General features: G+C 41.7%; 1 pseudogene; it reads right to left on the reverse strand.

Annotated features, from left to right (window-relative positions):
* Window positions 1-13,440, reverse strand: part of LOC116376354 (unhealthy ribosome biogenesis protein 2 homolog) — a 43,529-nt pseudogene continuing 30,089 nt past the window's right edge.

Genomic DNA, 13,440 nt, shown 5'->3' on the forward strand with positions numbered 1-13,440 from the left:
CTACTTGTTGTCCTGGTTGTCCTGAAAAGAACATGGTAAAACACTTCATACACTTCATTGTGAGGCTAAATATAAGGGCTGTTCATGCAGATACATTCATGTCAGATAAATGAAAAGCAGATTTTTGCTGGGGTCTCAGGACTGGTTAAGAAGAGATAGAAGAGCGATATGTAATGTCTCTGTTCTCCTCACAACCCCAGCTTCTGAGGACCGGGTTAAACCAGAAGACTAATTAGGGGTGGGGGATCCAATTGTAAAATTAGGCAATGAGTGGCACTACGTGATGTAAGGAAACAGAAATCCAGTAGCTGCCTGGTGCTTTATGGAAGGAAAACATTTTCCTATCAATCAAATTGATTACTGGGGGACTGACTGGAGATCCTGATCCAATTATATTTATATCATTTCCAATATTCACAAGTTTTATCATATCAACAAACTGTTGACCCACAGTGAAAAGGCTGATTGAGCATTTTGGCAAACGCAACTAGTGAATAGGTACTCATATAGGTCATCTATTTGTTTCCCACAATTGCATGATGATGATTGAAAAGGCAGCAGTGATACCTACTTCACGCCTTAAACCTGAAATGTTGTGCGTTAATCTGTTAATCCTTCTCTGGCACTAAAATAATGAATTATAGGGGCCTAACTCATGTGGTCTCTAAGTATCACAGCCTAGCCTACTGATGTGGGATTGGTAAGGCTTTGCAAGGGCCATAGAAGTACACATAATTATAGATCATATTCTCCTCATCATCAACTCTTTGTACTCATCTCTGCAACTTGGCCCAGCACCGCCTAATCGCCATAGTCTTTCCCAATGAAATGTTTTACTAAATGTATTTAGCTAATAGAAAAAAGAATGTAAAAGATTTTACCACCCTGTAGTCCTCTAATAGGTATTGTTCCTCAACTATGAATAATACGTTCTAGCCATATCAAGCAGAATCTATTGTTGCCTTCCATTTTCCGTCAGAGGGCATTTCTCTAAATAACCTTACCCTTGTGCTGAGGGCACACAACGTAGTAATAAGTATTAATATGAGGCTTACCGTGCCTCCTTGATCTCAGTCAATTTAGTTCAGCATACAAACAGCTTAATGAACCATACAAATGAACACCAGACATCAGTGAGAGGTAAGCCCACATCAAAATGGATTTCATTATTCAATTGGGCTGATATGTAGATTGATGAAATGGAGACCGCTTACTTTTGTAGGCCTACTTAGGTTTCTTGTTGAAAAACCACAGAGAGTTTTCCTTACAATTCATCAACACCTATGGACAGTTGGCATCTGTTACTACTTCCAACCTCCTAATTCAAACCCAGAATATGGTGTCTCTGTTTGATCCCAGGATTCCCAAGCCACTCACAAAGACAGAGCAAGTAGGAGAAGCAGGGCTCCGGAGCTGTAATTACCATTGACAAGAAGAAGCATGGTAGTTCTGCCAGAAAAATGGAGGTTACCCTCATTGAAGTTAGAAGGGCTTAACAAGGGTTGTCAAGTAGACTTCAAGGACTGTTGGAGGGCAAACGTGCTGCAAACCATGTGGAAAGACCCAGGTTAATAAATATTGAAGGGGTGTCCAACTGACTTCTGAGTCTCAGAATGAACCCTTTCATTTCAGTCACCACCTCAGACATCCGAGGGGTTGTCGAGCTGTTACATCAAGATGGGGTGAATAGGAGAGAGGATTAATTCACCGCTCGTGTCATCTTGAAAAGATAATGAGGCAGGTGGTGATCCACAATGCAAACAATGGCACTTCATCTATCCCAAATAATCATGTGAATTTCATTAGAATAACAAGAGAAAAAGTTCAGCTAACCATTTATGTCAAATAATGTATGTATCACTACTTGTGTAAAATCGCATTGGATTATATACACTGCCATCATGCACATTGTGTACTTACGTCTCTTGAACGAGGTTTAAAGGCCCAGTGCAGTCAAAAATATCATTTTTTATATATATTTCCACCCTATTAGGTTGGAATAATACTGTGAAATTATGAAAATGGTGATAATACCATTTCAGCCTGTTTTGGTGGGATGGGGTTTTTGCTTGCCTGGTGACATCACTATGCTATAAATAATTCATAGACCAATAAGAAAGAGTTCCAAACCTCTCTGCCAACAGATCATTTTCAGACCACTCCCAGACAGTCCCAGAAAAATGATTGCTTGAGAAATTGCTCTTTCCTAAGAAGTTACATTTGGTTATTTTTGAACATTTCAATTTAAAACAATCACAGTAAGGTTTGTAATTGTTACCCAGAAATGACTTGATATTAAGACCAAAATGGCTGCATTGGACCTTTTCAGGTATATATTCAAGCAATGTCCTCTTCTTATTACAGCATGTGTGACAAACACAATAATGTGGATCTTGATTGTCCTTAACAGAGTTCCAACAGTAGACTAGCATATAAGCACTAGATCAAATTGTTACCCCATACAATAACTCTACAGAAATCCACCCCATAATTCTACTTTATTGAGTTCAATTAATTCAACCTGTTAGTTAGTTCTCAATGATTTACATCCTACACAAAGCCATTCTATTCTGCTTAACGTTTCCATATTTAACAGCAATTATAGGTTTTCACGGATGAAATAAGATCTTGGAATTTTAGTGCATTCACTGAATACCAGGCTTGCAATTTAGTTTTTTTAAAGACTCTCTTAATTCCCTTTTCTTTTAAAATACGAAACACCTGAATCACCTTTAATGCAGGTCATGGTTGCACATTGTGAAATCCTTCCTGACATTTTTCTATCTCACCCGTTGTGTCAAAATCATGAACAACAAAATGTCTAACAAACACACTGCACTTCATTCCTTGCTCAGACAGAGGTCTTTATTTGTATCACCTATGGTTGAGTGCCAGTACCAACTATTTTACTGTACAGTGTAATACTTATGCATTTCCCCGGCCTGGCTTTATAAGAACTGCTTCACTATGGAGCCTGGCTGTATAACGCCTGCTTCACTATGGAGCCTGGCTGTATAACACCTGCTTCACTATGGAGCCTGGCTGTATAACGCCTGATTCACTATGGAGCCTGGCTGTATAACGCCTGCTTCACTATGGAGCCTGGCTGTATAACGCCTGCTTCACTATGGAGCCTGGCTGTATAACACCTGCTTCACTATGGAGCCTGGCTGTATAATACCTGCTTCACTATGGAGCCTGGCTGTATAACGCCTGCTTCACTATGGATCCTGGCTGTATAACACCTGCTTCACTATGGAGCCTGGCTGTATAACACCTGCTTCACTATGGAGCCTGGCTGTATAACACCTGCTTCACTATGGAGCCTGGTTGTATAACACCTGCTTCACTATGGAGCCTGGCTGTATAACACCTGATTCACTATGGAGCCTGACTGTATAACACCTGCTTCACTTTGGAGCCTGGCTGTATAACGCCTGCTTCAATATGGAGCCGGACTGTATAACACCTGCTTCACTATGGAGCCTGGCTGTATAACACCTGCTTCACTATGGAGCCTGGCTGTATAAATGGCTTACCAGTGAGACCAGGGTGTCGCCGTTGATAATGGCTTACCAGTGAGATCAGAGGGTCAGATCAGAGGGTCAGATCAGAGGGTCACCGTTGATAATGGCTTACCAGTGAGATCAGAGGGTCAGATCAGAGGGTCACTGTTGATAATGGCTTACCAGTGAGATCAGAGGGTCAGATCAGAGGGTCACCGTTGATAATGGCTTACCAGTGAGATCAGAGGGTCAGATCAGAGGGTCACCATTGATAATGGCTTACCAGTGAGATCAGAGGGTCAGATCAGAGGGTCACCGTTGATAATGGCTTACCAGTGAGATCAGAGGGTCAGATCAGAGGGTCACCATTGATAATGGCTTACCAGTGAGATCAGAGGGTCAGATCAGAGGGTCACCGTTGATAATGGCTTACCAGTGAGATCAGAGGGTCAGATCAGAGGGTCACCGTTGATAATGGCTTACCAGTGAGATCAGAGGGTCAGATCAGAGGGTCACCATTGATAATGGCTTACCAGTGGGATCAGAGGGTCAGATCAGAGGGTCACCGTTGATAATGGCTTACCATTGAGATCAGAGGGTCATATCAGAGGGTCACCATTGATAATGGCTTACCAGTGAGATCAGAGGGTCAGATCAGAGGGTCACCGTTGATAATGGCTTACCAGTGAGATCAGAGGGTCAGATTAGAGGATCACTGTTGATAATGGCTTACCAGTGAGATCAGAGGGTCAGATCAGAGGGTCACCGTTGATAATGGCTTACCAGTGAGATCAGAGGGTCAGATCAGAGGGTCACCGTTGATAATGGCTTACCAGTGGGATCAAAGGGTTGCATTGATAATGGAAGGCTGTTATCCCACTCTCCGAGAGTGTCTAAGGGAGATTTGGGATATGCAAAAAAAACTGCCGATTCACACGTGTGTAGGGGACACCGTACTACTATGGCTGGCCCTGTTAAACACATTTCACTACACCTATCAGGAGTATGTGACAATAAAACATACTTTTAAAATTATTAATACACATTTGTACAATATAAGCACCTACCTATTAATAAATAAGGGGTATTCACTCATACAATTGGGCCCATAACTGGCACCTGTTGACACCCAATAAACCCTGCTGACACCCAATATAACCTGCTGACATCCAATAAACCCTGCTGACACCCAATAAACCCTGCTGACACCCAATAAACCCTGCTGACACCCAGCAACCGTGTTGACACCCAATAAACCCTGCTGACATCCAATAAACCCTGCTGACACCCAATAAACCCTGCTGACACCCAATAAACCCTGCTGACACCCAATAAACCCTGCTGACACCCAATAAACCCTGCTGACACCCAGCAACCCTGTTGAGAACCAGCAGACAGTTCATGTTCTAATTTCTTTCTGTTGTGAGGCAACATCAGGCTTATGACTTTAGAAGAACTGAGAATGCGAAAGCAGCCAGCAGAACGCTCATTTTAGCAAAGTCAGGAGGGAATGTGTGAGGGAGCCAGAAATGCCCTGCTTTATCATTTCAAGCAGAAGTCTTTCCACTTCACCTGGACATCACTGGCCAGCAAGTATTATGTCAGCTCTTTAATCAGCCATCATCTGCCTACTGGCACTGACTGCAGTGGCCATCACTCTAATTCAATTATCAGTTTAATTAAATAAAAGAGCTTCTGCGAATATTATAGGAAACCTTGCCAGGCGAGTTGGTAGATTCAGACATTGTAAATTGTCGATCCTGACAGAAATCTAACTTTTGAATAAACATAGTCTAAGTAAAAAAATATGAACTTTCATGTAATGACTTTATAAGGTAAATATGTGTTTATTGAAACATGGGTGCTCAACCTCTCAAGGGGATATACAGAGCCCTCAGAAAGTATTCACATCCCTTGACTTATTCCACATTTTGTTGTTACATTCGGAACTTAAAATGGATTAAATAGATGTGTTTCTCACCCATCTACACACAATATCCCATCATGACAAAGTGAAAACATGTTTTTAGAAATGTTTGCAAATGTGCTAAAAGTGAAATACAGAAATCTAATTTACTTAAGTATTCACACCCCTGAGTCAATACATGTTAGAATCACCTTTGGCAGCGATTACAGCTGTGAGTCTTTCTGGGTAAGTCTCTAACAGCTGTGCACACCTGGATTGTACAATATTTGCACACATTTCTTTTGAAATTATTCAAGCTCTGTCAAGTTGGTTGTTGATCATTGCTAGAGAGACATTTTCAAGTCTTGCCATAGATTTGGAATGGGTCCTGAGAACCTCAAAAGGTTCTACAGCTGCAATATCGAGAGCATCACTGCCTGGTACGGCAAGTGCTCGGACTCTGACCTTAAGGCACTATAGAGGGTAGTGCGTACAGCCCAGTACATCACTGGGACTAAGCTGCCTGCCATTCAGGACCTCTACACCAGGCGGTGTCAGAGGAAGGCCCTAAAAATTGTCAAAGACTCCAGCCACCCCAGTCATAGACTGTTCTCTCTACTACCGCATGGCAAGCTGTACCGGAGTGCCAAGTCTAGGACAAAAAGGCTTCTCAACAGTTTTTACCCTCAAGCCATAAGACTCCTGAACAGGTAATCAAATGGCTACCTGGACTACTTGCAGTGTGTGTCCCCCCCCCAACCCCTCTTTTTATGCTGCTGCTACTTTATGTTCATCATATATGCATAGTCACTTTAACTATACATGTACATACTACCTCAATTGGGCCAACCAACCAGTGCTCCCGCACATTGGCTAACCAGGCTATCTGCATTGTGTCCCAACACCCACCAACCCCTCTTTTATGCTACTGCTACTCTCTGTTCATCGTATAGGCATAGTCACTTTAACCATATCTACATGTACGTACTACCTCAATCAGCCTGACTAACCGGTGTCTGTATGTAGCCTCGCTACTTTTATAGCCTCGCTACTGTATATAGCCAGTCTTTTTACTGTTGTTTTATTACTTTACCTACCTATTGTTCACCTAATACATTATTTTTGCACTATTGGTTAGAGCCTGTAAGTAAGCATTTCACTGTAAGGTCTACACCTGTTGTATTCGGAGGACGTGACAAATAAACTTTGATTTGATTTTCAGTCCGATTTATATCAAAACTGTAACTAGGCCACTAGTTGGTAAGCAACCTAAGTCTATATTTGGCCTTGTGTTTTAGGTTATTGTCCTGTTGAAAGGTGAATTCATCTCCCCAGTGACTGTTGGAAATCAGACTGAACCAGGTTTTCCTTTAGGATTTTGCTTGTGCTTAGCTCTATTTGTTTCTTCTTAAACTAAAAACTGCCTAGTCCTTGCCGATTACAAGCATACCCATAACATGATGCAGCCACCACCATGCTTGAAAATATGAAGAGTGGTACTCACTGATGTGTTGTGTTGGATTTGCCCCCAACATACCACTTTGTAGTCAGGATATAAAGTTCATTTCTTTGCCAATTTTTTTGCAGTTTTACTTCAGTGCCTTATTGCAAACAGGATGAATGTTTTGAAATATTTGTATTCTATACTGGCTTCCTTCTTTTCACTGTGTCAATAAGGTTAGTTTTGTGGAGTAACTACAATGTTGTTGATCCATCCTCAGTTCTCCTATCACAGCCATTAAACTCTGTAACTGTTTTAAAGTCGCCATTGGCCTCATGGTGAAATCCCTGAGCAGTTTCCTTCCTCTCCTTCAACTGAGTTAGAAAGGATGCCTGTATCTTTGTAGTGAGTCTTGATACACCATCCAAAATGTAATTAGCAACTTCACCATGCTCAAAGGGATATTCAATGTCTTTTTTGGGGGGGTTTTCCCAGCAATAGTGCCCTTCTTTGCGAGCCATTGGAAAACCTCCCTTGTGTTTGTGGTTGAATCTGTGTTTGAAATTTACTGTTCGACTGAGGGACCTTACAGATAATTGTTTGTGTGGGGTACAAAGATGAGGTAGTCATTAAAAAATCATGTCAAAACACTATTATTGCAAATTATTATGTGAACTTTAAGCACCTTTTTACTCATGAACTTATTTAGGCTTGACATAACAAAGGGGATGAACATTTTATGACTGAAGACATTCAGTCAACAAACACTTAAGAAATGTCTCGTGTTTACACTTGAGGGTACAAATATTTATTTTGAAGCAGAAGAAAAGAAAACAACCCTTGCAAAATGATTATATTGACTCCTACTGGAGGGTTTACATTTGCTTGATTAGCCCTTTTGGAAAATGATCATGTTAGACAACAGTGGAATATCCATAATGACATTCCACTGAAAACCAGATCTATGTCATTCGGCTCAATATATGTGAAAATAAATTATCCTATTTCTGTATTCATCTGCGAAAGCTCACCCCAAGTATAATACAGATTTCTCCTAAGCTTTCATTGTCTGGTAGTTAATAACAACAACTAATCACAAGGGAACGTTTCAGGCACATGGTTTCATAAGGAATGCATGTGATAAAGCTAGGTTAATGACATTCACCTCCACTATATATACAGGTTTAAACCATTTCCAGAATCACCTAGAAGCATTAGAAATCACTTCCACAATTTGCTTTTGGTATTACAATCATCTACTCTCATCCTCAGCAGACCAACAAATGATTTGTTCTTTTTCACCATATGACATAAAAAATACAATTTACATGTTTAAGCAGTTGCTTTGTTAGGAAAAATGTGCCTTGTCGTGGAAATTTCCTCTATTTACCAAATCATGGGAGCAAACCACAACACAAGTCAGAGTTAGTTATCAAAGTCCATATTTCATTATATGAGCTCTATCACAACCCTGTGACTCTCAGGCAATTCAGTGTCTATCAATGAATTCTCTGAGAGCCCCTTACACATTGCAACTGAGATCCTTTAATAGCAAAGAACACACGTAGTCAGACAGCATAGACATAATAAATCGTTCAGCTTTGTCTCCCTACTCAAACCCAGAAACATAAACCAATCCTCCATATCAACAGGCATATATCAAATTGTCATTTAGATACAACCAATTCTAAATACAACCCATCCTGGACAAGCTCACGGAGAGGAGAGTGAGGCTATGGGTTAAGATAAGAGGGAGCATGAGAATGATTCCAGACACTGCCATCCTCCTCTCCCCGATGGGAAAAGTAGGGAGTGACTGGCACACAGACACAGTGGAGCAAAATATATGTTTACACATGATGACACCTTGACCTCTCCCCTCTCTGCGGCCCATGCAACTTAGTCTTGACATAGAACAGATAACTGCAACCCCGCCACAGTATTATACAAAAATAACATTCTGATGAGAAGTAACTTACAAACATATGATGAATATAAAACATCTTACCTATGTTACCAACCAATTCTGATTATTCCCCAACAGCCTACAATAAAGACAATCTTTCTGGAAAGGGAGACGGTAGAGGAGAGTCCCAGGCAGTATATTTCTCCTCTCCTTGCCACTGGGTTTTATGGTAATGAGTGTAACTACCGTAGAGCTCGTTGAACACTTCTCTGAGACCCATCTGGAGGATTTTATTCAGAAACCTTACCTCCTGCTCAACACAGAGGTCCAGGATCCTGTAGACTCCCTCTGTCAGGTGCCTCTTGATGTCTGGTTGCAGAGTCACCTTGAGGGTGTGGAGGAGAGAGGAGTGGAGGGGAGGGGAGGCTAGGGAGAGGCAGTACCAACCAGGATGTTTCAGATAGAAGTGGACAAACAGCCCAGTGAAGTTATTCTCTCAGGGGAAAGCATGCACATCTTCAAATATCTTTAAAAAAGTAGACATTATCTTTGAAAGGCAGGCCCCCAAAAATGGTTTCAATTTGACTGAGCATTTGAGGCTGGGGAAGGGGTATTAAAATGTAACCGTCATAATGTTGGTGTGATGAGTGAGATGGCTGATCTGTGTTTTGCCTTTTCCTTACACCTTTGTTTGTGTACTCAGCCGAGGCAGCTTTGAAAGCCTGGTAGGAATACAATGTACTGCCAGCTGGAAACTGGACAGCATAAGCACTTAGTCTACCTGGAAAGAACCATGACAGTGTTAAACTATTTCTTTAATCAATCCTTTGTTAGATCCTTACTCAAAGAGGTTCCCATGGATTTTTACATTCCAAGGTAATCCTCATGCAACTTCCCTCTCTGCATGTTCCATGGAAAATAAACACTGAGACAGTGTTTGAGACATGCTCAGACGGCATCACATAATGGCATCACATCGACGGAAAAACGGTCTACTAGACTTTACAGTAAGTACAGTCCTTTCGAGGACAAGTTGGCGCAGGGCGGGACACAAGATTATGGAGGAAATTAAATGTTGACTTCTCTCTCCTTCAAATCGGAGAAGTCCAGAGGACTTGCCTTAGTAGCTCTAAATGGTCCCATGTATAGTGTAACACCACAATACAAACAGCCGATAGAGTGTATTCCCTTCAGATGTAAGGGCTTGTTGGGATGATGAGAGAAGATCTGAAATGTCATGTTGTTTCCAACCTGTATTATAATAGCCTAATCGTTAGAGCTGACCAAACCGACAACTTATCGACAATGACCAAACCGACAACTTATCGACATCGACACTGACCAAACCGACAATTTATCGACAATGACCAAACCGACAATTTATCGACATCGACAATGACCAAACCGACAACTTATCGACATCGACACTGACCAAACCGACAACTTATCGACATCGACACTGACCAAACCGACAACTTATCGACAATGACCAAACCGACAACTCATCGACAATGACCAAACCGACAACTTATCCACATCGACACTGACCAAACCGACAACTTATCCACATCGACCTTGACCAAACCGACAATTTATCGACAACGACGCTGACCAAACCGACAACTTATCGACATCGACACTGACCAAACCGACAATTTACCGACAATGACCAAACCGACAATTTATCGACAATGACACTGACCAAACCGACAATTTATCGACAACGACACTGACCAAACCGACAACTTATCGACATCGACAATGACCAAACCGACAACTTATCGACATCGACACTGACCAAACCGACAACTTATCGACATCGACACTGACCAAACCGACAACTTATCCACATCGACACTGACCAAACCGACAACTTATCCACATCGACACTGACCAAACCAACAACTTATCCACATCGACACTGACCAAACCGACAACTTATCGACACTGAACAAACCGACAACTCATCGTGGATATTCTGCTGATATCATTCACTATAACAAATAACCTATAGGGTCCTACAAGAGAAATCTGAAGTTTGAAATGAATGAAGTTTGGTAATATGGGTGATTGTTAAAAGGAACAATTGATAGCTACAGCAATCAAAGTAGTAGTAGTGGATTTAAGGGTAATATTTAAAAAAACATCTGTAGATAATGTTACAAACTTATCGTTCAATTGATCGTGCTTCTACACCTGCATTGCTTGCTGTTTGGGGTTTTAGGCTGGGTTTCTGTACAGCACTTTGAGATATCAGCTGATGTACGAAGGGCTATATAAATAAATTTGATTTGATTTTGATTTGATTTGATCGTTACCGTGATAATTCAGTCAATTTAATGGATTTTTGGTCATATTGCCCAGCTCTACTAATCACCATTGTCCTTGATGATGAGAGAAAACCAAAGATCTTACCTTCTGTAACTCACGTACTGTGCTGCCATGAAGGAGGAGAGGATAGTGAAGCCCTCGGCTGTGGTAGCGGTGTGGGAGTACATGCGTTCCACCGGGTGAGTACACTTCAAAAGCACCACTGCAACGGTCTCAGGGGCTGGGGAATAGAAGAGGAGAGCACTGAACACTGACGGTTAAACTTTTATTTCAGACAGAACTTTAGAAGTGGGACAACTTCAACAAAATGGGGACTTTTGAGTGATGCAGCACAGTGGGTGTTCAGAGTGTACAGTGCTCCTGACACAGACGTGGGCTGGATATAACTGATGCAGCACAGTGGGTGTTCAGAGTGTACAGTGCTCCTGACACAGACGTGGGCTGGATGTAACTGATGCAGCACAGTGGGTGTTCAGAGTTTACTGTGCTCCTGACACAGATGTGGGCTGGATATAACTGATGCAGCACAGTGGGTGTTCAGAGTGCACTGTGCTCCTGACACAGACATGGGCTGGATATAACTGATGACAGCACAGCATTTGAATCAAATCTCCAGGGTGCGGCTGAGAATGAATATATTTTCAATGCATTGTGACAGAGCAGAACAATAACAACAGGGTTTTTTATAAGCTGAGACATTAATCATGATAGCTAAGAGCAGAATATGGAGCAACAAAAGCTATTTAATCATTCTAATTGTGTATTAACTAATGTTTATGCTCACAGTCTGCATAAAACAAACAGTATAGCCCATTAGAGAACACAAAGGCCCGGCTGGAACAATTTCTCCATCCCTGCTTTCCTCTCTTGACTGATTAGATGTACAGTAAAGCACAGCTCACTTGCTGAAAACAAACAGAGGAGAAATATGGCCACTGTTGTCAGGGTGAGAGGTGTTGTTAAACAACCCAGTCTCCATGCAATTTGTCACCTGTGAGGGTTACTATATTTCACAGGGCCAGCCAGGACATGATGCACTGAACCTTATATGCTAGTTCAAATCAACAAGCTGCTCTTCTCCATCTCCTATTGTTGACCCTTCCTCTGTGCCTGGAACAGGGGAGGTCTGCCTAGAGGTGTACAGAGTTGGCCTCCTTTGGCAGGAAGACGGACACTTACAACGTGTTATATATGATTTCTAAAAATAAACCCCATCTGAAGACAATTACTGTTACATAATTGAATATGTTATTATTTCCTTTTCGTCAACAGCGTCAGGAAGGCTTTGATGTTGAGATTATGTTGCTCCTTTTAGAAACAGGAAAACATAATGTATCCCTGAATATGTTGATCACAAAGCTGAATACAGCTCCTCAACACTGATTAAATTCATCAGGGATGCTTTCAGCAGTGCAGGACTTTAAAAGGTGTCCATCCACGAGCTTGTACTGGACTCCCGCTGTGCACTGTGCTTTTCATGTCTCCTACGACAGTTCTGTCATCCTCAGTGGGAATGTTAGATTTCCCTCACATTGCTTTTGATCCAGTCCTCAGGGACCAGCAGGGCATACAACCAGCTACAGAAATATAACATTACTAAAGGCGAAACCATTCTTCTTCCTTTCTCTCTTTCCACTGGATGAGCTCTGCTGATTTAAAATAGGCCCAGTTTCATGTGTGAAATAGCATAATATAACATGATAAAACACACCTATCATATTCTCATTTATCCTGCAATACTCCTGCCCTACTAACAGGACTGGTTAGCCTGGTGACAGCACGAGTTTGAGTTAATTTTTATTTTTCCAGGGACAGTGCACATTAATCAACATTTCAGTAAAAGTGCCAGTTTTAGCCAGGCGGCTAATTTTCAACCCCAGTTCCTGGGCAGGTTATTAAAAACAATTACAATAACAATACAGACAAACAATGAGCAGTGAGCACATGCAGAGCAACATAGGACAAGAAACACGTAGCACGCAGACAAAGAAACATAGAACAAGCGTCACGTAGCATGCAGACAGAGAAACATAGTACAAGCAACACGTAGCATGCAGACAGAGGAACATAGTACAAGCAACACGGAGCATGCAGACAGACTAACACAGAACAAGCAACACGGAGCATACAGACAGAATAACATAGAACAAGCAACACGTAGCATTCAGACAGAGAAACATAGAACAAGTGACACATAGCACACAGACAGAGTAACATATTACAAGCAACACGTAGCATGCAGACAGGGTAACATAAACAAGCAGCACGTAGCATGCGGACAGAGTAACAGAGAACAAGCAACACGTAGCACGCAGACAGAGAAACATAAAACAAGCAACACGTAGCATGC

Source organism: Oncorhynchus kisutch, linkage group LG11, assembly GCF_002021735.2.
Source record: "Oncorhynchus kisutch isolate 150728-3 linkage group LG11, Okis_V2, whole genome shotgun sequence".
Classification (NCBI taxonomy): Eukaryota; Metazoa; Chordata; class Actinopteri; order Salmoniformes; family Salmonidae; genus Oncorhynchus; species Oncorhynchus kisutch.